The 27,810-nt window shown below is 33.4% G+C and overlaps 1 pseudogene; it reads left to right on the forward strand.

The window, feature by feature from the left end:
• Positions 1 to 8,879: 8,879 nt before the first annotated feature.
• On the forward strand, positions 8,880 to 9,580 carry LOC101704557 (mediator of RNA polymerase II transcription subunit 7-like; annotated as a pseudogene).
• The last annotated feature ends 18,230 nt before the right edge of the window (positions 9,581 to 27,810 follow it).

Genomic DNA, 27,810 nt, shown 5'->3' on the forward strand with positions numbered 1-27,810 from the left:
AACATATTGATTGTGAAAATATTTGAGACTACATGGCAAAGTAATTTTATAATGAAACATGAAACTTTGGATTAAAAAGATAGATGATGGGCCGGGGATTTAGTTCAGTGGTTCTGCCACCTGCCTCACAAGTAGAAGGTCCTGAGTTCCATTCCCGGTACCAAGAAGAAAAAAAAAAAAAAGATAATGTAGACATTTTGTCACCAGAATGAATCTCAAAATTATTATTAGCCTGTTGTCCTATCAGCTGTTGTACTTATTTGTAAAACCTAAGGCCCTGGTACTGATGAATGCTCCCAAGAAGTCATCACACATTCCCAGCCTCAGAGAGCATTCCAAAGGAGCACAGTGTGGTTGAGATGCCATATTGACACTCCCTAAGAATTTGGGATCCTTATAATCTCATTATTATGATAAAAGCACAACCCACAGATGTCAAGACAAAGCTGTAAATCCAGTTCATGGGAGAATAGAAGAGGCACCCTGATTCCAGGTAATCTCCCTTCTCCATTAAAAGCCCTGGTGATGTCATGCCCAACTTACATCCTCATAACCCTGAACTAATAACAATCCAAGAACCAGCCCTGCTGGGCCAAGGTACATTTCAGGCAAGAGCTTCCCCTTTTCCATTCATTGAACATGGAAAAAAATTCTTGCCTGTTCATAGACCATTTTCTTTTTGTATTTGCAAATGGCATTGAGTATGAAAAGAGCATACACATTCATTAACAACTTTAAAATTTAAGATCATTATATAAGACATAGTACAATATTTTAGAGTATAAAACATGAAGCTGAACCAGGCGAAAGTAAAATATAGTAAGAAATAAATTGAGTGATGTCAAGAAACAAAACACAGGCTACTAAATATTCTGGCAAAACTCAAGGAAAAAGAGAATTTGGAGAGAAGAATGAAAATAAATTTCACACAGAATATAAATTTGGAAACCAGCAGAAAGCAGTAATAGGACTAGCAATTTTTAAAATAAAGTTGATTGGCTAATTAACTGATTAAACATCTGAAAGAGTAGAAAATTTAAGTATTGTCAGAAAAAATTAAGAATATTTGATTATATGAAAATGCTTCTTTGCTAGAGCATGAATTTCAAATACTGTGAACACTACTAAAAAATTGCAGAGACCATATAATCACAATTTTAAATAGGTTTTTCTAAAAAATAAGAAAATATGAAAAGTATATTCATACAATTTTATGAAGCTTATACAGTATTGAGCTCCAAATCATAAAAATAATTACAGAAAATAGATTATAAAATATTTTACATTACATATCTGTTTCAGAGACTCTTCCTTTTTATATTAAATAATGAACACAAAGGACAAAAAAAAATCCATGAAAATATTTGTATATCTATATCATCTGAATATGACCATGTGGTTATTTTCTGACTAATAAAATGTAAGCAGAAGTTGTTTCACATAAATTCTTGGGAAAGCTTAAGGTTTTCTCACTTGATTTTTTATATAGCTTAAGGAACACATCTCTAGTAGCCCTCGTGGACTATGAATAAGTCTTTGGAATGATGGTCATTTATAAAAGAAAGATCATCTAAGAGGGAAATAGGAATCTGACTTTATGGAGAATGAAACATACCAATTCAGAACCTGCCAGTTCTGGTATTTTAAAACATAAAGAACAAATCAAAAATCTGCCTTTTATTCAATGATTTTTAAGTTAACCTGTTAGTGTAGCCATATTTAATATCAACTAATATAAACTCCCTTTTAAAGAGTTTTTAAAAAATACTAGAATACAATTAAAGGCTAGATAGGGTGTAACCTCAAAATAAATTTAAAGTATAACAACAAAATATTTATTGATATTTGGAACCATATTCACATGACAAGTACGGTTTCCTAGGCCCAGTGGATATAATGAGATGCTGCATCCTCTGTGCTTAAAAAGTAAGGTGGTGGGCCAGGGATTTAGCTCAGTGGTGCCGCTGCCTGGCTCAAGCACAAGGTCCCAAGTTCGATCCCCAGGACCAAAAAAAAAAAGAAAAGTAAGGTGGTACAAAACATAACTGATGAGTTTTGTCCATTAATCTGCATAACTGACTATAAGAGAAAATATATAATCAGTTCAAAGCTTAGCCATTGTTTATTAGTGTAAATCAATCTTTCTTAATTATGTAAAATAAAAACAAAATTTTTTGTGTGCAATATACAAGTTGAGTTAATCACTGTCCTGCTGCTCAGAAAAGATACCTGACATCCGAAATTTAAACAATTTTCCTTTTGTACTTTTGCAACAAGAATGCTCACTGGCAGTGTTCTCAGCTCCAGCTTTTATCCTGAGATAATTTGCAAATTTCAATCCTAATGTTACTCCAAAGTTTATAAAGGAGATGATGTCAAATTTTGCAGTGAAACTGTGACACTGAAGTGACATGTCAAGAAGGTGGTGATGATATTGTCCACATTCCACAATGACACATTTTGCTTAAAGGAGGACAGAAATGGAAAGGAAATTTAAAATCATGTATCCTTGTGAGTTAGGAGAATATGAGAAGAGTACCCTTGGCTGGGCAGATGGTCACTTCCATCCAACTGAGTGCAAAAGGCAGAAGTTTTGGTGTATGACAGTCTTTCACCATCTTCTGAAAATTATACTGATGAACTCTTACTTTCCATTAAAGAAGCACAATTCTTAGCATTTGATCAGCAAAGTAAACCCCAGCATGACTTTGGAAGAATGCTGCAAACCCATACAAGCCAGGGCAGCAACATTGTCAAGGTCCTACAACCTCTAATGTTGTCACACCTCTTTGCCTGTCTGGAAGACATTTCCCCCAAGAGAGCATCACCCACAGAAACAGAGTCTAACTGGTCTCTGGTTTGTTGCTCATACAGAGACCAAGATGGCAAGAAGAGCTAAAGGGAAATGTGATATTTTGTACAGAATGTAATGCTCCACTTTGTGTTGTCTGTGCTTTGAAATTTACCAAACACACAAAAAATCATTAATTGTAGATAACTTCTATTTAAAAATAAGTCCAATAATAGTTTTTAAATTTTCTTTTCACATCTAAAACCAGTCAGATTTGCTTCGGCCTCAAAGAGCACGTTTATATAAAATTAAATGAACACTGCCATCAATTTGCACTGTTTTATTTTCCTAAAGGGGAAGGTGGTATGTTAGAAGCATTAATTCTGGCTCATAGTTCCAGAGGATTCAGTCCAGAGCTGCTTCCTCCAAGGCAGATACACCATGGTGGAAATGCAGCAGAAGAAACCTGCTCAACCTATGGGTTCTGGGAAGCAAAGAGAGAATGAAGGATCTGAGTACAATACTGTATCTTTCCAAGTCATTCCCCCAGTGAACCACCTCTCCCAGCCAGACACTACCATACAGTACAAGTAGCAACCACTAATGCTTATGGGACCCCCAAGATCCAATCACATTCCAATAGCTCACCTCTGAACACAGGAAACTTTAGGGAGAGATTTTAGATCAAAATCATAACATCAGTTCATTTCAAAACTACTTAAAGTTAAAATTAGAAAAGTTGGGAGAGGAGTGGGCAAAAACATTGTTGAAAACCTCAAGGAGTTAAGGCATTGATAATTCTAAAGCACAATGAAGGAATGAAATTAAAGAGTGCTGCCATAAAGGGTCTCTTGCCTGCTGAAGGCATTAAGATGTTCAGAAAGTGAGCCATACTTATTATGACACTCCATTTAATTCATTTTATCAAGGTGGTTCAGCAGAGAAAAAAAGAAAAAAAAAATTTTGTGTCAGTGATAAGAATACAAACAAAGCCCCCCAAAAACCTGACCCCACTCTTCTAACACACCTAAAACTCAATCATACTAAATTCAGCTGTATATATAAGAGTAAAGCTAAAAAGTTTCTAGAAGGTAAGATTTTAGTTTCTCAATTAAATAGGTGTTTTAGAGATGCCATGAAATAATAATTTTAAGGGAAAAATTACCATTTTTTATTTATTAAAGTATAACACTAGTAGAGTAAAAGTATAAGCCATTACTCAGAGAAAACATTTGCAACATATAAAAATGTCTCTATGTTTCAATATTTATATGCAATACATACATATCCTTCCAAAGTATAAATATTACTTCAAAAATACTAAAATTAAAGTCAATACCATAGAAAAACAAAAGTCATGCAATGGGAATGGATAGTTTTCAAAAAAGAAGATATCATAAAGGGCAATACATATTTGGAAAAATACTCAAATTCATTATCAGAAAAATTCAATTTAAGATGACAATAATATTTCATTACCCACTACCATAAATTTCAAAATTAAAGGGTATTAAAACTAAATGTAAACAATAACACTGAGAAATCAGAAGGCAATTTGGTTAAAATTTTTTGAGGAATTTCTTTTAGGTTATGGCATATGCTGCAAAACCACAATTACACTTTTTGATGTTCCCCCCCAAATTCATTTTACTACGTGTCAAAGCATATGGATAGAAATACACACAACAGATATTATTCAAATAGCCTCAAAATGGAAAAAAAATATACATTAGAACAAAACAATTTGTAGTTAATTTTTGTTATTAAATACTATTTTTAATGAACACACTTTATCTAACATTAATAAATGTCACAGATGTTTCCTTAGTACAAAACATAGGGAAAAAGGAAATACATACCACATAATTCCACTCATATGAAATTTGAAACCATCAATACCAGTACATAGTGAGCAGTTAGGTAGCATCTGTGCAATCTGTCAAGGAGTACTTCAGATGCTCTTCAGAGAGAATGCTTCATTTCTTTTACTTGGATGCTACCTATTTCTTGATTATTCTCTAGTGCACTCTTAGGGTTATATATTTTTGTCCCTGATAAAATGCTAAAAGTTAATTTCAAATGTAAATATCAGTAGAGTTTTCTTTGTCATTAATGTTAACTGTGAATTAAATTCATCTTTGTTAAACCAGATAAAAAGATCAGTGGAATATAATGAAGACACAAGAAAGAAACTGTTATACAGTATATTATGTACATAGTATATATCTATGTACAAGCAAAGAAACATTGAGGAACTACGTCAAAGAGGCAGGGAGAGACAATTGAAGAAATTCCATTGGCCAAAGATAAAATTTGAGTAACAAATAAAGCAGTATTAGTTTATAATAAAATATAAAACAAGTATCTATGAATTCATAGTGACATGAATCAATGGTTTATGGATGGGTGAAATGAATGAATGAATGAGAAGAAACAATTCTCTTTTGCAGAAAAATTCTCAATAGTATGTGTGGATATGCTGCCTCACAAAGACATAGCATAATTTGTCATTCCTTGGGTGTCCCTCAGTGAGGGCTATAAACAGAGATGTATTTTAAAGTTACAGTATGAAAGGGGAGAAACACAACCTCAGCCACATGGACAAGATCAACATCAACAGTATTTTGTTCACATTGACGGTGTTTACCCTTGATATGATGTGATAACAAAGGCACCTTAGTATTGTGAACTTCTTCCCAGATTTATACAAGCCCTGCAAAGTCAAGAGAAAATGCCAATTACACTAGATAAATGCCAATGCACTAGATAAATGCCAATTAAGAGATATTTTACAAGATATCTGCATCAAAATTAACTGAATGTCCACTTCAAAACTATTAAGGCCATCAAAACAAGAAAAGCCTAGAAGATGTGGGGTTTTTTTAATAAAATGGAGTACTACTCAGCCATAAAGAACAAACTAGAGACACGTATAGCTAAAAGGATGTATACTGAGACCATACTCTTAAGTGAAATAAATAGGGTGCATTGTGTAAACACCAAATAGTTTCTCTGGTGTGAGAAACTGAGAGTGTAAATAAGGATTAAGATGAATAATTGATAATGTAAAATAGGAAGAAAAGGTCCAAAGGGGCAGGATAAGTGGGAGGGGTAAGGGAAAGGAAAGAAGGGAAAGGAAAAATTATGAGAAAAGAAAAAAATGGAAACAAAGTCTGTGAGTAGGAAAGGGTGGAGGGGATGAAGGTGGGACAGGGAATGGGGAAAGAACAAGAGCGAAGATACATCATGTAAAGGTACAATCACACAATGATAAATGTAAAAGTATTGTATACCTAAAATGTACCAATAAAAGAATTTAAAGAAAAAAAAAAAAAGCCTGAGAAAACCTCAAGACCAAGAAGTATAAGGAGAAATGGCAACTACATGTACTGGGGCAGGGATGGCGAACCTTTCAAAGAGTGAGCACCCAAACTGCAACTCAGAACCCGCTTATCTATCACAAACTGCCAACGCTGCAATTAAACCTTAACACTGAGGTTTTTAGTTTAGAAAAAAATGTTATCCAGCGCTCAGCTGCTGGGGTGCCTTGGCTCATGTGCCAACAGAGAAGTCTCCGTGTGCTTGCTGCAGCATGTGTGCCACAGGCTCACCACCACTACACTAGGGTACCCAGAAAGAGACAGCAAGGATGGATGCTATGTAATATTCAGGAATTTAAATGAACTGTAGCTCTTAGTAATGATAACATAACAATATGAGTTCACTATTATAGCAAATGTATCATAATAATATAAGGTGATGGACATATAATAATAGGAGAAACCTGGATGGAAAGTATATGTGAATTCAGTACTATTTTCATAATTTTTCTGTAAATCTGAACCTATTCTGATTGTATTTTTTAAAAAAGTGATTTGAGAAAATAATAGTGAAAGTCTTTCCACCCTTTGATCCTATTTCCCCCTCTATTTATTATAAAACTTTTACAAAGTACATATTTTGATTTTGTCTGTCCTTTGTTTGATCTAGAAAGGTATTTGTTCTGATTTTTTATTCCATTAGCAGTAGACTTACCTGTCAAATTGTTTTGTTTCTGGTAGCCTTTTAATTATAATAAATAGCTAATTGCACTTTTAGAAATGGAAATCTTCAACTGTGCTTGGTGTAAAACTTAAAAATAGTAGCTATAGATTATAGTGAGTCAATTTTTCTTTGAGGGAATACTTTGTTCACATTTCATCTTTGTCACATTACTTTTTTTTTTGGTATTGGGGATTGAACTCAGGACCTTGCACTTGTGAGGCAGGCAACAAAGCCAATGAGCTAAATCTCTGGCCCACCACTTGCTACTTTTAGAAGACTGGTCAACCTAACACTAATCTCTTCATAGGTAAAATGTGAATAATAACATGTGCATCTAGTAACTATTTCTGTATATAAATTTAAATAATATATTTCCTAACATTTACTTGTTCTTAGTAAATATTAGTCATGAGTTTTGGAACCCAGCTCAGATGTACAGTACTAAACTAGTATGTGCATGTGAGGGCCTCATTTTGATCCCCAAGATGGGGGGGGGGAGATAGTATGCTGTTTAAAATGTGATATAATTCTATCAAGCACAATTCTATGCATTTTAAGTATACAATACACATTTTTGTATGACTTATGTATTCATTCACAAACACACACATACATGCTAATTTCATTTGATATTTTTAATACCATGCCTTATGAGATTTGCTTAAGTAGATGCTTTAAAAAAATAAACTGTCTGCATCTATAAATCTATTCATTAAAGTTGTATAATATTTCCTACTATAGATCATTCATATTTTTAGCACCTCTCTCCTGATGGACATGTAGATAACTTCTATTTTTAATCTTACATGTGAGAGGGCACTGTGTATTTATAATAGTAACAATATAGTAGAAGCATAATTTATTCATAGCTATAATATTTACATAATGCCTGCTACTATTTTAGGTGATTTATAAATATTACCTCATTGAATACTGAAAACCCTTTGTTAGGTTATTATTTCCACATGGCATTGAAAAGAAGAACAGAGAGAACTTTCTCAAAGTTTTATAGAATTTCCTTTAATTTTAATACTAGTCTCCTATGTGAATTTTGTAGTAACTCAAGACAGAATGATAAATATTTTAATGTAAAATCACTCTTCAACATTTTAGATATATTAATGTAAAGTTATAGCATATGAACTTATAACACTTTTAAATGAAAGCATGTTTTTTCTCTACTTATATAGAATTTATTAAAAATTAGTATTATGGGGCTGGGGATTTAGTTCAGTGGTTCTGCTGCCTGGCTCGCAAGGACAAGGCCCCGAGTTCTATCCCTGGTACCCCCTCCCCCCAAAAAAATTAGTATTATGCACAATTTCCAAAACATAAAGAGTAAAATCAACATAACAACTCTTCATGTACCTACACCTCAGTTTAAGGTAGAAATATGACCAATATCGTTGTCACATGTTTTGAACACTTCCTGTTTTCATCCTCCTTCCTAATCTCCATCAAAATACATACTCTATACTTAATTTAATATTTGTTGTTTCTATTCAAGGCTTTATGGTTTTATGAAGGTGTATGTGCCCATAAACTACATAGAAAATTATTTTGCCTGTTTTTTAACTGTATATAAAGTTATCATCATGCACATATATTATGTCAACTATTTTTTTAAATTTCATATTTGAAGAACTTCACCCATGTACATAGGAATATTTCTAGTACATTTATTTTCCTAACCATAAGGTATATGAGCATACCATGATTCATTTATTCATCTCCTATGAATGTTTTTTTCAGATTAATTTCAGACTTGCAACTGAGAACAACTCTACCATGTTCTTAGGCATAAGTTTCTGTGGAAATGTGACACATTTTATTTCAACATATGCACAAGTAAAAATTCCTTAATCATAAGATAAGCACACATTCTGATATATATAAATTTATCATATATATGATATATATAATATATATCATATATTTAAGAATACAGATGCAGGGGGCAAAAGCTGCTATGGTGTAAGCCTAGAGCTGAGGTGATTGCATGGTGACCACTTGTGGTTCCAGTCCTGTTTTTTGATCCTTCACAATGGGTGAACCACAGCAAGTGAGCACACTCCCATCACCTCCAATTCAGTACATCGAGGAATATACAGATGAAAATATTCAGGAAGGCTTAGCCCTCAAGCTTCCCCCTCCAATTAAAGACAGTTATATGATGTTTGGCAACTGGTTCCAATATAGTGATCTTATCATCTGCCCTTTGGAATGTCAGGGAATTGAACAGCTTGATCCTATGCATTTTGATCATAAGAAAGAACTGAGAATACTCAGTATGTCAATCCTTATTAATTTTTTGCACTTTTTAGATATCTTGATAAGAAGCCCTGGACGTATAAAATGAGAACAGAAACTAGAAGATTTTAAGCTGTTTTTTGTGCACGTGCATCATTTTATAAATGAATACCAACCCCACCAAGCAAGAGAGACCTTGAGAGTCATGATGGGGGTCCAGAAACACCAATGGCTTCAACAGCTGAGAGGTTTCAGAAACACCTAGAACAAGTAATTGAGATGACTCAGAACTGCTTTGCCTCTTTGCCTGATGCTTTGCCCCATTCAGAAGCAGGGATGAAAGTAAATACTGAACCAATGGATGCTGATGACAGTAACAATTGTACTGGACAGAATGAACAACAAAGAGAAAATTAAGGTCACAGAAGGGACCAGGTTATAAAGAAAGATGCTGCCTTATGTGTCCTTGTTGATGAAATGAATGAAAGACCATAAAGGTCTTCCTATTCTGTTTTCCTCTTTGAAAATAGAGTTGCAAAATAGTATATTTTCCTTTGGACAGTGTTAAAGGGGTACTGTATAAATAAAAACAGAAGAGGATTTCTTTTCTTGACTTCAGTTTTTCAATTATGAGATGCTATATGTAATAATTTCACTGCATAATAAACAGAAGAAAATGAGTACACCTACTTTAAGAGTAGGTGTTGGCATTTGAGTGGGAGATTCCTATTTTGGAAGTTGTAATAAAACTTTGAATATATCCTCAGTAAAAAAAAAAAAAAGAATACAGATAGAGGAATGAAATTTCCTAATTTCTGGCACTTGTTTGCTTCATCTGTAAATTAGAAATAATAGTAAAATGAACTAATGTGTTTTAAACACTTAAATATTATAGCTGACACAGACAATTCAACAATTTATATTATCATTATTATGATTACATTGATTATCACAACTGTTATCTTTATTAAGAAATAAGATCACAGAGAATAGTCAGATGATTTACACCCTTACCATTTATAGTAAAACTATTTGCATTTTCTGTAAGAATAGCTTATATGAAGGGAAAGAGAAGAAGCAATAAAAACAGTAAGGATGTAGTAAAACTTACCAGAAAGCAGAATATGCAACAATTACTAGTAATGTAAATGATAAGAGGTGGTCAGATTCCAAATATAGTTTGAAGGATTAATAATCTGGATTTATGGACTTATTTTGATACAAAGAGAGAAGTTATGGAGTATTTTAAAGTGTGCAACCTAAGCAACTGAAGAATAGAATTGTAATATATTAAAAAGAATGTCTGAGGAGAAGATCTGGGGAATAATATGAACATCTATGTTGTGGACCTACTAGTTGTTCAAAAGGAAAAATCAAGAGGTAGCTGAATGTTCAAGACAACAGTCCAAAGATGTGGTCGAGGCTATGGGCAATTTACATCAACTGTGGATAATATTGATTGGAAGAAAATTAGTTCAAAGAAAACTTTAATATGTGAAAAACAGTGTCATGACCAGAGAAGAGAGATTCTTACATGATTTTAATTATGATTAATAAATGATACTTTGAGAACTGCTGTGTAAAGAGAATGCTATCTGTAAAATTATTAATTTAGAATTTACTCTTTCTTGACAACATTAATTATATTGCTACTGAATATTTTAAATTTGATATGTGCTTTTCAAAACATGTTTTTCCTTGGTTTAAATGTATGCACAAATATAAAAATGATCAATATACACAATAAATATTTAAATTAAAAATTATATTACAGTAATAAACTCACTGCCATAGATAACCCTCAAATATTCTCCTTAATTCAAACACTTAGCCCATCATATTTACCACTTTCTGAAGCAGTTTTAGAAGTCCTCTTTTGTGAGTTTCTTTACAAGGTGTGATAAAAAATATGGTGAAAGTGAGTACTGATGGCCATCTAATGGAAAGGTATACTCACAAAAACTTTACAGTGCATCCTCATTCACCTCATTCAGCAGATCTGGAAACTTGGAACTTCTGGTTCTTCCCAAAGTCAGAACAACCAAGAAAGATAAATATTTTCAATCAATTCTGGACACTGAGGCAGTCACAACAGTACAACTAAGGACACTCATAAGAGTTGCTCTACAAAGTGACAAGAATGATAGGATAAATGTGCTCCAGACAAGCAGTAATATGTTAAGGGGAATTAAAGCCAATGTCTTTTATTTTAATATAAAGATGCAAAATATTTTTATCATATCTCTATAGAATGTCTATCTCTATGAAATCATGTTTATTATTTTATATGAAAGTATATTAATTTTGATACTAAAATATTTCTCAAACTTTAAATAATTTTACTTCTGTTATTTTTTCTAAACTTTCCTACAAAAATTATATTTTTCAAGATCATGTACCATTTTCTAGGCATATGATTTATGAAAGTTAATTTCATAGATCCTCAAAAGGTACTTAAAGTTCTGCCCTAAGATTTTGTTAGTATTCCAAAATCAAGCGCCATACTTCTAATTCATTTTATTATTTCTTTATGGATGGGAATGAGGAAAATTACATCAAATTATGCTCTTACATTTTCTTGAGCTCAAAATTGACATTAGTACACTTCCCAGTTAGAGGATATTGTTTGAAAACATTGTTTTTGTTTTGTTTTGTTTTTACCTTTGGGGGAAATGTTACTTCTGCTTTCTGTTCCATATTAATAGAAAAGAAATTTTACTGCCATGCTCTTTGGTGTACAGAGGTTGCTCCTGGTCAGTTTAATGGATGGCTCCTCAATTAAAAACCTCCAGGATATTTTTTGAAGAAAATCTTTTGTATCTTATAGTGAGATTTTAGCTACACCTGTTTTCATCTTCCATTTGTTATCTACTGAAATATACAGATCTTCTGTAATAAACATTATTTTTTCAAAATATTTATGACATATGTACATATGAATATCCACATACAAATTACACATTACAGTAGACACTTTAATATAGATTATTATCTTGATGTATTTTCACTTTCTCTTAATTTAAAAACATAAATTCTCTTGTAGCTAACAGCTTGTTTTCTTCCCAAAATAGAAACTTCTAGAATTTAATAAGAGCTTGAGGATAACTTTTTTAAAAAAATGTATTTGAATTATAAGATATTGTAGATTATGTTAAGTAAATGAATTCTTCATAGAAATAAAAGCTGAAATTGCCAGATTATAAACTAAATAAAAGCAAACATCTTAAAATAAATCTTTTTTCAGGTGTATTTTCAAGTGCCTTGAGCTTCTAAAGCTTTGAACTAATTTATGCAAAAACCATTTAAAGCTAGCTCTCATAAAAGAGATTGCCTTCTGGTATCTATGACTACAGAGAATTGAAAAATAGCCAAAAAAAGATTAATGATTTTCTTTCTTGAAGAAAAGCTTTCCTAATTCAGGTTTAGGGAAACACTAAAGCAGAGGCTTCCAATTTTGCCTATCATAATAATATAACGCACTTGTTAAGAATCACACCATTGAACTCCATCCCTGTGTTTCTCATTTTATTCTAATGTTGTAGGGTCCTGAAGGATCTGCATTATTAGTAAAAATCTTCCCTGGTGAAATTCTAGCTTCTGGTCTGGGGTCTTCACTTTGATAGTTACTACTCAAAAATAGTCTAGAATAAAATATAATGGGTCAAACAGCAAGAATGATTAGTCAGCAATAAAAGAGTGAAAATTATGTAAGGAGGATTTTTTATGCAGGTGTATGGTTTATTTTACCAATTTCAGTAATCTGCAGTCAACCAAGGTACAAAACTATGAAAAGTAAATTTAAAAAATGAATATTTTAGGGATTTAAGTTGCATCTCACTTTCAGTAATGTAATGAAATGCCACACCATTCATCCTGAGACCTGAATCATTGCTTTGTTCAGTGTATCCACGGGGCATATACTACTCAGTGGTTAGCCACTTGCTATTACAGATGTGTACAAGTGATTCTTACATAGTAACCCAGCACTATATCACAGTGTCTTCAGCTTTCTCCCCACTTCATCTCATCACACTGGCATATCATCTTATATCATCATAAAACAAGACTGAGCACAGTACAAAAAGACAATGAGATGGAGACACAGCATTCAAATGACTTTCGCCACAACCTATTGTAGTTGTTCTGTTTTTTCAATAGTTATAGTTATTGATATACTACTCTAACTTATACATTAAACTGTATCATATAATACATGTATCACATCTGTATCATATATATGCGTATAAAAGAGAGTTTGGTACTTTCTGCAGTACATTACTGTCTGCAGTTGGGAGTCTTGGTCTGTATTCCCTATTGACTAAGGGAATACTACCTTTCTTTCCTATTTATTACATATTATGTAATCATTTTTACTATTAACCTTATCTAAATGTAAAACCATTTGACTATTTTTTACTTCTACAAATCTGTACTTTAGGATCATTCTCTGAATGATCTTTTAAAAATTCATCCTCTGTAAAGCATCCTAAAGAAAAAGACATAGTGAGAAGTTATGAGTAATAAAAACAACATAATCCATTGAACATATATAAAATAAAATACAAATTAAAAAGAAAAACATAGGAATTGTGTCATTCACATATAACCATTTTCCCCATGTAGTTTCTCTGTCTAGAATTGTCATTATATAAGGTTCATATTTATGACACAGGCTTTAACAAAGAGAAAAGACTTGAAAAGATCATGCAGAATGCAAACAGCCATCTTGAAAAAAGTAGGTACGAATTCACAATAGTGTGCAAGCAATTAGACTTTCAAAAATTCACAAGTAAATGTTTTCTTTAATGAAGAGTTCTTTTAATTTTAAAATCAATGTGGATAATTTTGTCTTAAAATGCCCTTGATGAATGCTTAGAAACATTTTAAGACCTACTTGTGGAACTAATTGGCCTAATTCATAACTTTGTGAAGGGCTAATTTTAAAATGATACATAAATATAAGAAATATTTTTCCATGCCAATTGAGGTTTCATTTCTTGACTATCCAAGGATCAGATGAGGGGAAAATTCTCAGATTCAGAGAGGAAACATTTATTTCAGGTGAAGGAAGGTGCAAAGAAAAAGATGGGGGGGGCAGAAAATATGAGATAACCTGTGATCAGGCAGTACTGGGTATGGGATATTGTTATCTAGAAACAAGTATTGCTTGAGAATTTCATAACAACTTTCAGTCTCCTGTTAGTGAAGGAATAAAAAACTAATAGAGATGACCATCATTTCCTTTAGAAAAGATTATTACAAATGTTACTCCTGAAACTCTTTTGTGTGAATAAGCTTTGGAAAGAATGGAAAGAAGAGAAGTATCTCTCAGGAAAATTTATCTATGTGGGCAGGGGGAGTAAGTGAAGTTTTTTACTAAAGGGAATATTTGTTTGTCTTAAATTATCAAACTTTTCTCCAAGAACAACAACAAAACCCACTTGGCTTGTAAAGAAATGTGAAGGCTTTAATATTTATTGTAAAAGATACTGAGAACTGCAAAATGAGGAACACATTAATCATGGCCCATGAAACTGAGACAAAACAATCCTTCTGACTCTCATCACCCTGATACTCTACCCAGAAGCAAAGCACAGTGACAGTAATTAGCTTCTAATGGAAATCACATGAAAAAAGAATAAACTTGTTCAAAAGAAAGGAGAAATATGAGTGCTTAAAGAACAAGGTGTCTTCATGTGAAGGTTAAGTTTTCCCCAACAAAGTTAGCAGGACTGGTGGTCTAAGAGAAGTAAAGAATACACTATCAGCATGGCAAGAGACTCAGTCAGGAAGGGAAGAAGAAATATCCACAGGGAATCTTCACTGTGAAAGTCTAGGAATTTTAGAAGGGATCAACCCTGGGAGACATATAAGTGAAATTCCAAGATACCTAGATATTAAATTCCACTTCCTACATGAGAATCAATTGGGAATTGACTTAGTAAAGGGACTTGAGCATTTAGTTCTATAGTCTGATGGAAAGAAGCACTAGAGAGATAGAGCAATTTTATTCCACTCTCCTACCTGCAGGGAACCCAGGGACTCATTGTGCTTTGAGTCCTGTCACGTACCATGATCAGTAATAGAAAAAAGACTGAGAAAGATCCACTGAGAGTGATCTGTGCTCCCGAGGGAGTATTATCTGGTAGAAAACATTCATAGAGACAGTAGAAGAGTCTTTTTTAGTTAGCCCCAAAGAGAAAGTTAAGAGTTTTCCCTGAATAGGGCTTCAGGAAGGAGCACATGAGTTTTGCAGATGTTTGCATAGAAGTGAGCATGTGTATGTAGCTCAGCATTCTATTCTGAACTGGAACCATCATTTTTCAATGGAAAAATAGAGATAAAAATTAGAGCACTACAATACAGAAAAATGTAAATCAAGATAAAAGGCAAGTAGGAAATATTTTGCTTATATGTTTAAAGCATTGCTAAGTTTTCAAATAAATAAATAATTTTAAAAAAAACAAAATCTCAATTCTGATCAAAAAACAAGCATAAAACTAGGGTTTCAGCTACATATAGCTGCTTTGGAATTATAAGACCACACCCATTAGTAGACCTTAAAAAACATGCTAAAACCCAGATCTCAGATGCCTATATAAAAAAAAAGACTCATGTGGCACACTGCACTGGTTCCACAGCACCCGCCAGCACCCACTGATTCCTGGTCAAAACCAAACTTCACTTTTTACAGGAAAGAAACCCTAGTACAGTCTTTTAACATGGTTAGGAATTTTCTAAATTTATCATGAGGAAGTAGTTCTTAAAAATTATCAACCATGGAAGAAGATGCCTTCTAATAAAGTTCAGCAAAAATTATAGATAAATGTAAACATATTGTATACCTAAAATGTACCAATAAAAGAATTTAAGCAAAAAAAAATTATAGATTTAGACATTTAGCAAAAAAATGAAACAGTTAAGTTTGATAATTTAAGAAATAAATGTGGGATTAAATTAACAAATAAAAAGAATGATGAATTGCAAGATATAAATAAAGAAATAAATTAGAATAAAGTACAGAAGGACAAGACATCCGCTAGCACAGAGGAGCTCAGCCACTCCCAGCATGCATAAGGAGGCTTCTGGGTCACCATAATACCCCCATTGAAATGAGAAGACACATAAACAAGACTCAAAATCAGATATCCAGATCACCTACAGCAACCACAAAGGGAAACAAGATGGCACACTCTGTTACTCAACCACCTGGATTCTCTGAACTGGCATCAAAAGTGGATCTGGAAAAAGTGAGATCAGAAATAATTTCTTAGATAACAGCAGAGATAGTGCTCATAGTGCAAAATGTGACTAATAAATCTAGAGAGGAGATGAGGAACATGATGGAATCCCAACATAGGAAACAAATGGAATCCATAAAACAGATGCAAACAGATTTCCAGGAGACTAAAAACTCCATTGAAAGTCTACACAGCACAATGAGCCAATGTGAGGACAGAATTTCAGACATAGATGATAAGATTGCAATTAATGACCAGACAAAGAAAAATGGCTTTAAAATTGTAAAGAACCATGAGAAATCAATCCAGCAGCTGCTACATGATGCAAAGAAGAATAACATAAGACTGATTGGAGTCAACAAAGAAACAGGAGAGAGTGCAGATGACATAAAACAACTGTTCACAGAAGTGATGGCAGAATACTTCCCAAGCAGGGGAAAAGAACTTGACATAGTGATAAGTGAGGGATATAGGATTCCAAACAGCCTTGATCAAAAAAATTCTACACATAGGTGTATAATTGTTAAGATTCCAGAAAACAAACAGAAGAACAAAGTTTTACAAGCAGATAGAGAAAAGAAGCAAATCACATACAAAGGAAAGCCCATCCGAATCACAGCAGACTTCTCAATGCAACCCATCAATGCAAGAAGAGCTTGGAGTGATGTATTTCAAGCCCTAAAGGAAAACAACCTCCAACCCAGATTGATGTATCCGCAAAATTATCTTTCAAAATTGATGGAGAAATAAGATACTTTCATGACAAAGAGCACCTTAGGAACTTCATGAATACCAAACCAGCACTCCAAAAAATTTGAGACAATATCCTAGGAAAAGTCAATGCAGATCACAACCACAGGAGGCTCAGCAGAATGAATCCATTGGGTGTGACAAGAAATTGAATGCAAATGGGGAGAATCCAACAAACAGAAAAAGTCATGACAATGATAAGTCAATATGTAAGAGTTATAACCATCAATGTTAATGGTCTCAATTAACCAATCAAAGGAAATAGACTGGGAGAATGAGTCAAGAAGCAAGATTAACAATATGGTGCATACAAGAAACACATTTAGTTCAAAAGAAACTCCCTGAGTGTATACTTCAATCTTGTTATTGTACTGATTAGTATTTTCTGATTCTAGTGTTGCACACCTTTCCTTGTGCTGTACTGGCTATTCATCATCTTCTTGTGTCTACTTTTTAATTGGGTTGTCTATTATTGAGGTGTAAGAGTTCTTTATATATTCTGATCATAGGTTATATGCATTATAAAAATTGTCTGTTTAAGGACTACTTTTCATTTTAACAATGTCATTTAAAGTTCTAAATTTTGAAGGAATTTCATTTATCAATTTTTTTCTTTTATACATCATGTGTTTTTATCCTAGGAAATTCTTGCTTACCTTAAATTCATAAGCATTTTCCCTTACAATTTCTTCTTAAAGTTTTATACTTTTAGGCTTTTCTATTTAGGTTCATAGATTCTCTCAAGTTATTTTTATGTATGGAAATAAAGGGTTCAGGTTAAGTTTTTATATCTGGATACCAAGTGTTCTAGTGCCATTTGCTGAAAACAGTATCTTTTCCTCAGCTCTTGAATTCAGTTTATATTCTATAAAATGTTAATGTTAAATAACCTTTCAAAACCCAGTGGATCATATATGTGTGGTTCTATTTCTAGATTCTCTGTTTTATTCCAATGATCTATATGTCTTTCTTTACACCAACACTGGCTTGCTTACTGTAGCTTTAGTGGAAATCTTAAAATTAGGTACTAAATGTCTTCCAACACTTTTTTTTTTCTTTTTCTTTTTACTTTTCTAGGTCCTTTGTACTCCTACATAACTTAAATTTCAATGTCCAATTCTTCATTTATAGCAATTATACATAGATCTGAATTTTTATATATACCTTTTGTTTTCTAATCCTGCTAAATTCAAATACAAGTTCTAGGGGTTCCTAGAGATTTCTTAGTATTTTCCCTGTAGATAATCATTTCATCTACATATAAAGATTTTAATTCTATGGTGCCAATTCTATGCTATTTGTTTATTTTTATTGCCAGACTATTTTTATTTAGGCCAGTGCTTCAAAGTTTAATGGACAGATGAAGAGTAAGCATATCTGCCCTTGTTCTCCACCCTAGGGAGAAAGCATTGTATCTCCTCCATTTGTATAAGGTGTTTTTGCTGCAAATATGGAGTTGAGAAGGTTCTGTTCTACTTCTAGTCTCCTGATAGTTTTTACCATGAACAGCTGTAGAATTTAGTCCAACACTTTTTCTGCAAATACTGACAGAATCATATGGCTTTTTCCTTTCCTGGGTTAAAACGATGACTTTTGGGGGTGGATCTTCCAATGCTGAACCAACACTGCCATCCCTATAATAAAACCACTCTTTACATACTGCCAGATCTGACTTCTAATTGTTTTGTTAAACAAATTTCTATCTATGTTCATACTTTTTTTTCTATTATCTTTATCCCATTTTAGGATTAGCACAATGTTGATTTCCTAAAATGAGGGGAGAAGTGTTCCTTTTTTTTCTGCTTTAAATGTTTGATATAATTTATCGGCTAAAATGTATATGAGCCTGTTGTTGCCATATAGGTAGTTTTCCAAGCTAGGAATATACTTTCTTCAATAGGTGCTATTCAAATTTTATATTTCCTCCAGAGTCAGTTTCATTATTTTGCCTTCCAAGATACTTCTTACAAGTTGTCAAATTTACTTCAAAACAGATATTTGTAATATGCTTTCTATATCATTTTAAATTCTGTTAAATCTGTGGTAATGTCTCCTCGATCTTGATATTTTAGTTTTTAAAATGTATAATTGATATTGTGTAATAGGAAGAAAAGGTCTAAAGGAGTAGGGGAAGTGGGAGGGGTAGGGGAAAGGAAAGAAGGAAAAAGAAAAAATATGAGAAATGGAAAAAAAGGAAAACAAAGACTTTATAAATAGGTAAGGGTGGAGGGGGTGAAGGAAGGGCAGGGAATGGGGAAAAAATAAGAACCAAGATACATCATGTAAAGGTACAAGTTCCCAATGATAAATGTAAATTTATTATATACCTAAAATGTGCCAAAAAAAAAAAAGAGTTTAAGGGAAAAAAAAAAGATATTTTACTGGTAAAAATTTGTATAGAAATATATTTCTATAAAAAGAGGAGGCAAAATAGGCATGGAATATAGGTCAAAAATTTAATTTTGCACAGGATAATTTCTGCCTTCTGATTTTTCATTTATTAAAAATTATTTTATTTAGCAGCTACAGTAGCTAGCCTGTATTCTAATGAATTGATGTGCAGGGTAAAAGGAAACAAATTCTAAGAATGATTTCTAATATTGCATGAGAAGTGGGTAAATAAAAATGCAATATTTTACCAAAGAATAAGTGACAAGTGTCAGGGAGAATAAATTAAAAATATGTTAGTTATTGGGAATGTGTATTAGTCTACTTGAGCTGCTTTAACAAATATCATCAACTGGATAGCTGAAACAATAGAAATTTATTCTTCACTATTCTGGAGGTTGACAGGTTACTTTCAAAGCAGGTTTTGTTCTGGGATCTTTTATTTTTGGTTGAAGATAGCCATTATCTCACTGTGTACTCACACAGCATCTTTAAAATGGAGGAGAGAGGGAGGGAAGGAGAAAGAGAACTCATTTCTGTTCTTTTAAGAACACTGATTCCATCCTGTGGGACCTACACTCTCATGACTGCCTTTACCATTTAGTTACTAAAGACCCTATCTCCAAATCCACTGAACTGGGGTGGTAAGGTTTCAACATATTATTTGTGAGGGGATATAAAATATAAGAAGGAAATATCAACAACTTTTTCTTCAGGAAAAAGATGAGTGATATAATTATTTCAGTATTCAACAAGATGTCATAATTTTACAACTTAATTCCACCATGGAAAACTTATTTTCTCTTTAACTTGCTAGAACTAAATATTTCTTTTTTTAGGTATGTTCAGAATTCATAATGATGATATTATATTGAAAAATTATGTATCTTCTGTTTTACAGGGACATGCAAAAGGGAAAAATGAATATATATTCGTGTGTGTGTGTGTATATATATATATATATATATATATATATATATATAAATAATTCACCCTCAAGATTTTTCCAAACCTGCCATGACATTTAAGCTTAAGTTGCCATAGAAATCAGTGTATAAACCCTGAAATCAAGTTGTAGTATATATTTCCTATTTGGGTAATTATAAAACTTGCTTTCAGGACAGAAATCCGTTTTTTGTGTGAAACAAGGTGGAATAAAGAGAGGTAGATATTTTGGCAAAATGAGGTTATTTGGGTGGTTTTATTATACAGTAAGATTTCCTTACATTTCAATTTTTATATTTGGTGTTTAGGCACCTTGATTCCCGGTAAGGACTCTCAATTACAGTCTCCTGCTGCAGGGTATAACTCAAGCCCCTAAAAATAAAAGGTGCAACTCTACAATCTTAGACTAAAAAAAATAAGACATAACAAGATCCAGAGAAGGTAGGTGAAAAGGAGCTTGTCTGACTACAGGCAGCTAAGAGCAGATTGATTCTCCTTTGCCTAGCTATCAAAGGCAGGATTAGTTTTGGCTAGCAAGGATTTTTCCACTTTGGTTTTAAATGTTCCTTTATTTGCAGCTGAAAAACAGCAGAGGATAAAAATGATTTTAGGAAATTTTTTTCCTGAAACTTAGTGAATCGCCAAGACAGAAGCTCTTATTTTTTCACATTATAAACTCATCACTTAGGTGTGAACATCATTCATATTAACAGGCCTACCTACCACCTATATGGCACTTGCTATGTACTAGACATAGAGTCAAATATTTTAAATGTATTTTACTATAATCTTCACAAAATTATGGGTTTTTTTACAACATGAAGTTTAATACCAAGATTACACATCTTGGAAATATTGAGATTAAGATTACAATATGCATTTTATAATCATTAGTTTGGAAAACAAAATAGTTACTTACATTAGTATGCTACATTTATTATAACTCATGAAGTTCCCCATGCAGAGGAGGAGGCTTCCAGGCAACAGTAGCACCACTCCCTGTGCAGAGGAGGAGGATTCTGGACCACCATACCACCACTCCCAGGGCAAAAGAGGTGAGCCACACAGGTGCCAGCAGCACACATACTCTGCCAACCCACCATTGAAATGAGAAGACACTTAAGCAAGTCTCAAAACCAGAATTCCAGATCTCATACAGCAACCCCAAAGGGAAATGAGATAGAACACTCTGATACTCAAACACCTGAACTCCCTGAATTGGCAACAAAAGAAGATCTGGAAAAAATGAAATCAGAAATAATTTCTCAGATAACATCAGAGATTGTGCTCATAGTGCAAGGCATGATTAATAAATCTAGAAATAAGATGAAGAACATGATGAAATCCCAACATAGCAAACAAATGGAATCCATAAAACAGAAGCAAACAGATTTCCAGGAGATGAAAAACTCCACTGAAAGGCTACACAGCAGAATAAGCCAATGTGAGGATAGAATTTCAGAAATAGAAGATAAGATTGAAATTAGTGAACAGGAAAACAAAAATTGCTTTAAAATTGTAAGGGACCATGAGAAATCAATCAAGTAGCTGCTAGATGATGAAAAGAAGAATAACATAAAATTGATTGGAGTCAATGAAGAAGCAGGAGAGAGTGCAGATGACCTAAAAAAACTGTTCACAGAAGTGATAGCAGAAAACTTCCCAAACAGGGGGAAAGAACTTGACATACAGATAAGTGAGGCATATAGGACTCCAAATAGCCTTGATCAAAAAAAATCTACACATAGGCATATAATTGTGAGGATACCAGAAATTCAACAGAAGAACAAATTTCAACAAGCAGTTAGACAAAATAAACAAATCACATACAAAGGAAAGGCCACCAGAATCACATCAGACTTCTCAACATAAACCCTCAAGGCAAAAAGAGCTTGGAGTGACATATTTCTAGCTATAAAGGAAAACAGCCTTGAACCCAGATTTATGTACTCTGCAAAATTACCTTTCAGAATTGATGGAGAAATAAGATACTTTCATGACAAACAGCACCTTAGGAACTTCATGAATACCAAACCACCATTCCAGAAATTTTAGACAATATCCTAGGAAAAGATGAGGATCACAGCCCCTGGAAGCATGACAAGAAATTAAATACAGACAGGGAGAATCCAACAAAAAGAAAAAGTCATGACAATGATAAATCAATATGGATCAGTTATAACCATCAATGTTAATGGTCTCAATTCACCAATCAAAAGAAATAGGCTGGTAGAATGGGTCAAGAAGCAAGATTCAACAATATGCTGCATGCAAGAAACACGTCATTCAAAAAAAAACCTCATAGACTGAAAGTTAAAGGCTGGAAAACAATACTCCATGTGACAGGAACACACAAAAAAAGCATGAGTAGCTATCCTCCCTGTAGATCAAATCGATTTCAAATGAACACTGATTAAGAGAGACAAAGGAGGACACTACATCCTTGTAAAGGGAAAACTCCAAGAGGAAGAGATGACAATCATAAATATACATGCACCAAACACTAGTGCACCCAACTATATAAAACAAATACTAACGGATATGAGAAATCAAATGAGCACTAATACAATAGTAGTAGAGAATCTCAATACCCCACTCTCACAAATAGATCAACTAGACAAAAAATAAGTAATGACATACTAAAACTCAATCAAACTCTTGAATAAGTGAATTTAACAGATGTTTACAGGGTGTTCCATTCCACAAAATCAGAATACACATTCTTTTCAGAAGCACAGGGGCTGTTCTCCAGTATTTACCACATACTCACTCATAGAACATGTTTAAGTAACTGCAAAGGAAATGAAGTTATACCCTGTATATTATCAGACCATATTGCAATGAAATTGGAGATCCATAGCAAAAGAAACTGCAAAAATTTCATAAAATCATGGAAATTGAACAACACAATTCTGAACAACCAATGGGTCACAGAGGAAATTAAAGAAGATATCAGGCAGTTCTTTCAATTGAATTTCAATTACAGTACAACATATCGGAATTTATGGGACACAATGAAAGCAGTCTTAGGAGGGAAATTCATAGCAGTGAATATTCACATTAGGAAAACAGAGTGAACCCAATTAAACAACCTGATGCTGCACCTCAAGCTTCTAGAGAAAGAAGAGAAGGACAAATCCTAAGCTCATACAGGGGAGGAAATTATAAAGATCAGAGGAGAAATCAACGCAATGGAGACTAAGAGAATGACACAAAAAATCAATGAAGCCAAGAGTTGGTTCTTTGAAAGAATAAACAAAATTGACACACCCTTACCCAATCTTATTACAAAAAGGAAAGAAAAGGCCCAAATCCATGCAATTAGGAATGAAAAGGGTGAAATTGCAATAGACCCAGCAGAAATCCAGAAGATCATTAATACCTACTTCCAGAACCCATACAACATCAAGATGGAAAACACAGAAGAAATGGGCAGATTACTAGATATGTATGAATTGCCAAAGTTGAATGAAGAAGACCTAAAAATTCTAAACAACCCAATATCCATCAATGAAATTGAAAATGTAACTAAAAACTTACCAACTAAGAAAAGCCCGGGCCCTGATGGCTTCACTGCTGAATTCTAAAAGACATTTAGAGAGGAACTACTGCCACTCCTGTTTAAACTCTTCAGTGAAATTTAAAGGGAAGCAATACTCCCAAATTCATTCCTGGAAGCAAGCATCACCTTGATCCCCAAATCAGAGAAAGACCCAACTGAAAAAGAGAACTATAGGCCAATCTCACTAATGAACATAGATACAAAAATCCTTAAAAAGATACTGGCAAATAAAATGCAGAAGATCATCAAGAAGATCATACACTCTCACCAAGTGAGATTCAACCCAGGGATCCAGGGATGTTTTAACATATGCAAATCAGTAATACACTATATTAACAGAGTAAAGGAGAAAAACCATATGATCATCTCAAGAGATGCAGAGAAAGTATTTACAAAATCCAACATGCATTTATGATTAATACGATGCAAAAAATTGGGACAGATGGACTCTACCTCAATATGGTAAAAGCCATCTATGAAAAAACAACAGCCAATATCACACTAAATGGTCAAAAATTGAAATCCTTCACACTAAAATCAGGAACAAGACAAGGATGTCCACTATCACCACTCCTATTCAATATAGTTTTGGAAACACTAGCCATGGCAATTATACAAGAGAAAGAAATAAAAGGAATAAAGATAGGAAATGAAGAAGTCAAATTGTCATTATTTGCAGATGACATGATACGGTACATAAAAGACCCCAAGAATGCCATGAAAGTCTTCTGGACTTAGTAACCAAACTCACTAGAGTAGCTGGATACAAAGTCAACATACAAAAATCAATAGCTTTCCTCTACACTAACAACAGACTCACTGAGACAGAAATAGAGCAAATAATTCCTTTCACAATAGCATCCAAAATTTGAAATACCTAGGAATCAACCTAACAAAAGAAATCAAAGACCTCTTCTCTGAAAACTATAGCATTCTGAAAAGAGAGATTTAAGATGATATAAGAAAATGGACAGACATCCCCTGCTCCTGGGTAGGAAGGATCAACATAGTGAAAATGGCCATACTTCCCAAACTGCTATATAGATTCAATGCAATCCCAATTGAAATCCCAGCAGCATACTTCACAGACATTGAGAAAACAATCCAAAAATTCATTTGGAACAAGAAGAGACCCAGAATAGCAAAAGCAATTCTTGGGGCCAGGGATTTAGCTCAGTGATTCTGCCGCCTGCTTTGCAAATGCAAGGTCCCGAGTTTGATCCCCAGTACCAAAAAAAACCAAAAACTAAAAAAAAAAATAAAAAAATAATTTTAGGCAACAGAGACATGTCAAGGGGTATCACAATCCCCAACTTGAAACTAAACTACAAAGCTACTGTGATAAAAACAGCATAGTTCTGGCAAAGAAACAGACTTGAGGAACAGAGGAACAGATTATAAGATGCAGAAACAACTCCAGACACACTTAGCCACGTCATCTTCAACAAAGAAACCAAACACCCTCACTGAAGGAAAGATATCCTCTTTAATACATGGTTCTGGAAAAAGTGGGTTTCAACTTGCCAAAGATTAAAATTAGACCTATATCTCTCATTGTGCACTAAACTAAAATTGAAATGGATTAAATATCTAAATATTAAAACAGAAACACTAAACTAGTTTGAGCAGAGGTTAGGTAGAAGTCTTGAAGACACTGGTGTAGGAAAAGATTTTATGAACAAAACCTCTGTTGCCCGTGAACTAGCACAAACAATCAACAAGTGGGACTTCTTCTTATTAAAAAGCTTCTGCCAGCAAGGGAAATGACCAACAGTATGAAGAGACAACCCATAATGTGGGAAATAATTTTCTCCTGCTTTTCATCAAACAAAGATCTACTATCTAAATCTATAAAGAACTTAAAAAATATCAGACCTCCCAAATTTAAGACCCAATGCAAAAATGGGCATCTGAAATGAACAGGCAATTCTCAGACAAAGAATTACAAATAGCAAATAAACATATGAAAAAGTGTTGAACAGCACTTGTCATTCAAGTGGTGCAAATGAAAACAATGCTGAGATTCCACCTCACTCCAGAAAGAATGGCTGCTATCACGGACTCAACCAATAACAAATGCTGGTGGGGCTGTGGAGAAAGAGGAACAGTGCTCCACTGGTGGTGAGAATGTATACAGGTGCAACCACTGTGGAAATCAGTATGGAGAGACCACAGAGAACTAGGACTGGAAGTCCCATTTGAGCCACCTGTTCCCCTGCTGGGTATCTTCCCCAAAGAATTAAAAGAATCATACCACACTGATATATGTGCACCCATGTTCATAGCAGCACAGTTTGTAATAGCTGAAACTTGGAAGCAGCCCAAATGCCCATCAACTGGAGACTCGATAAAGAAAATGTGTTTTTTTTTATAAAATGGAGTACTACTCAGCCATAAAAATGAGAAATTAGGGACATTTATAGCTAAATAGATGCACATTGAAGTGATAGTCTTAATAAATAGGACACACGTATATATACCAAATAGTTTCTCTAGTGTGAGAAAATGAAAGTGTAAATAAGGACTAAGAGGTATAATAGATAATATGAAATAGGAAGAAAAGGGGTAAAGGGGAAGGGGAAGTGGGCAGGTAGGGGAAAGGAAAGCAGGGAATGGAATTAATATGAGACAATGAAAAAGTGGAAACATAGTCTTTGTAAATAGGGAGGGATGGAGGGGTTGAAGGGAGGGCAGTGGAAGGGGGAAAAATACGAACCAACCAAGAGAGATTATGTAAAGGTGCAAATTTCAAATGATGAATGTCATGATATTGTATACCTAAAATGTACCAATAAAATAAAATTTTAAAAATATATATAAATATAACTTATGAGTTAATATTGATGCATTTTAACTAAAATCTGTAAACTACAGTCTTATTTGTTATGTTGTTCATTCAATGGATTGTTACAAATGTATAACACATATTAATCATTATAGTTTCACGAGAATAACGTTACTGCTTCCCATAATCTTCTTTGTACCACTTATGCATCCTTTCATCCATCTCCATCAATCCTGGCAACTATCTTTTTACTTTCCACATAGTCAAATACATATATTTTTCATTTAGCAACTCATCTGTTTAATGACTCCTGGGACTTAAGTTTGAGGCATGTTGTTCAGACTTACAACTCACAACCCCCTGCTCAGACTTAGGATTCAACTCATCTTTTTTTTTCTTTTTTTTGTACAGTTCTGTACATCTTGTTTATAGAACCTCAATGTCTTTTTTTTGCACAGTACCCCTTATTTATACAGTACATACTGTAATTTTTTTCTGATTGTACTATATATTATAGTACTATACCTTTATACATTATAGTACTATACCTATTATACATTATAGTACTAAATGTAAGAGTTATGAACATAAAAGCAAAGTTCATACATTAGAATTTCCTTTGACCATTTTGTTCTGAATATTGTAATATACATAGTATGAACAATTCCTTATTTAGTGACCAATTCATTTATCCACCTGAAATGAAATTAGGTCATTAAATGAAGAAAGTCTTTTGCTGCAATTATCTAGTATGTAGCCTTTTCAGATTGGTTTTTGTCATTTAACTTGTATTTAAGGTTATTCCCTGTTTTTTCATGTTTGATAGCTCATTTCCTTTTGACTTTTTGTCACTGAACAATATTTTACTGTGTGATTATACCAGTTTGTTTATCCGTTAACTAATTCAAGGTTATCTTGGCTACCCTTCATTTTTAGCAATTAACAGTAAAATTGCACTGATTGTGTGCCTTTTTGAGTGTAAGTTTTCAAATCCTTTAGGTAAACAACAAGGAGATCAATTGCTGAATCAAATGGTAAGAGTCTGTACAATTTT

The sequence above is a fragment of the Heterocephalus glaber genome, unplaced genomic scaffold, assembly GCF_053883595.1.
Source record: "Heterocephalus glaber isolate CG9 unplaced genomic scaffold, H.glaber_assembly_v1.0 deba00001690, whole genome shotgun sequence".
Classification (NCBI taxonomy): Eukaryota; Metazoa; Chordata; class Mammalia; order Rodentia; family Bathyergidae; genus Heterocephalus; species Heterocephalus glaber.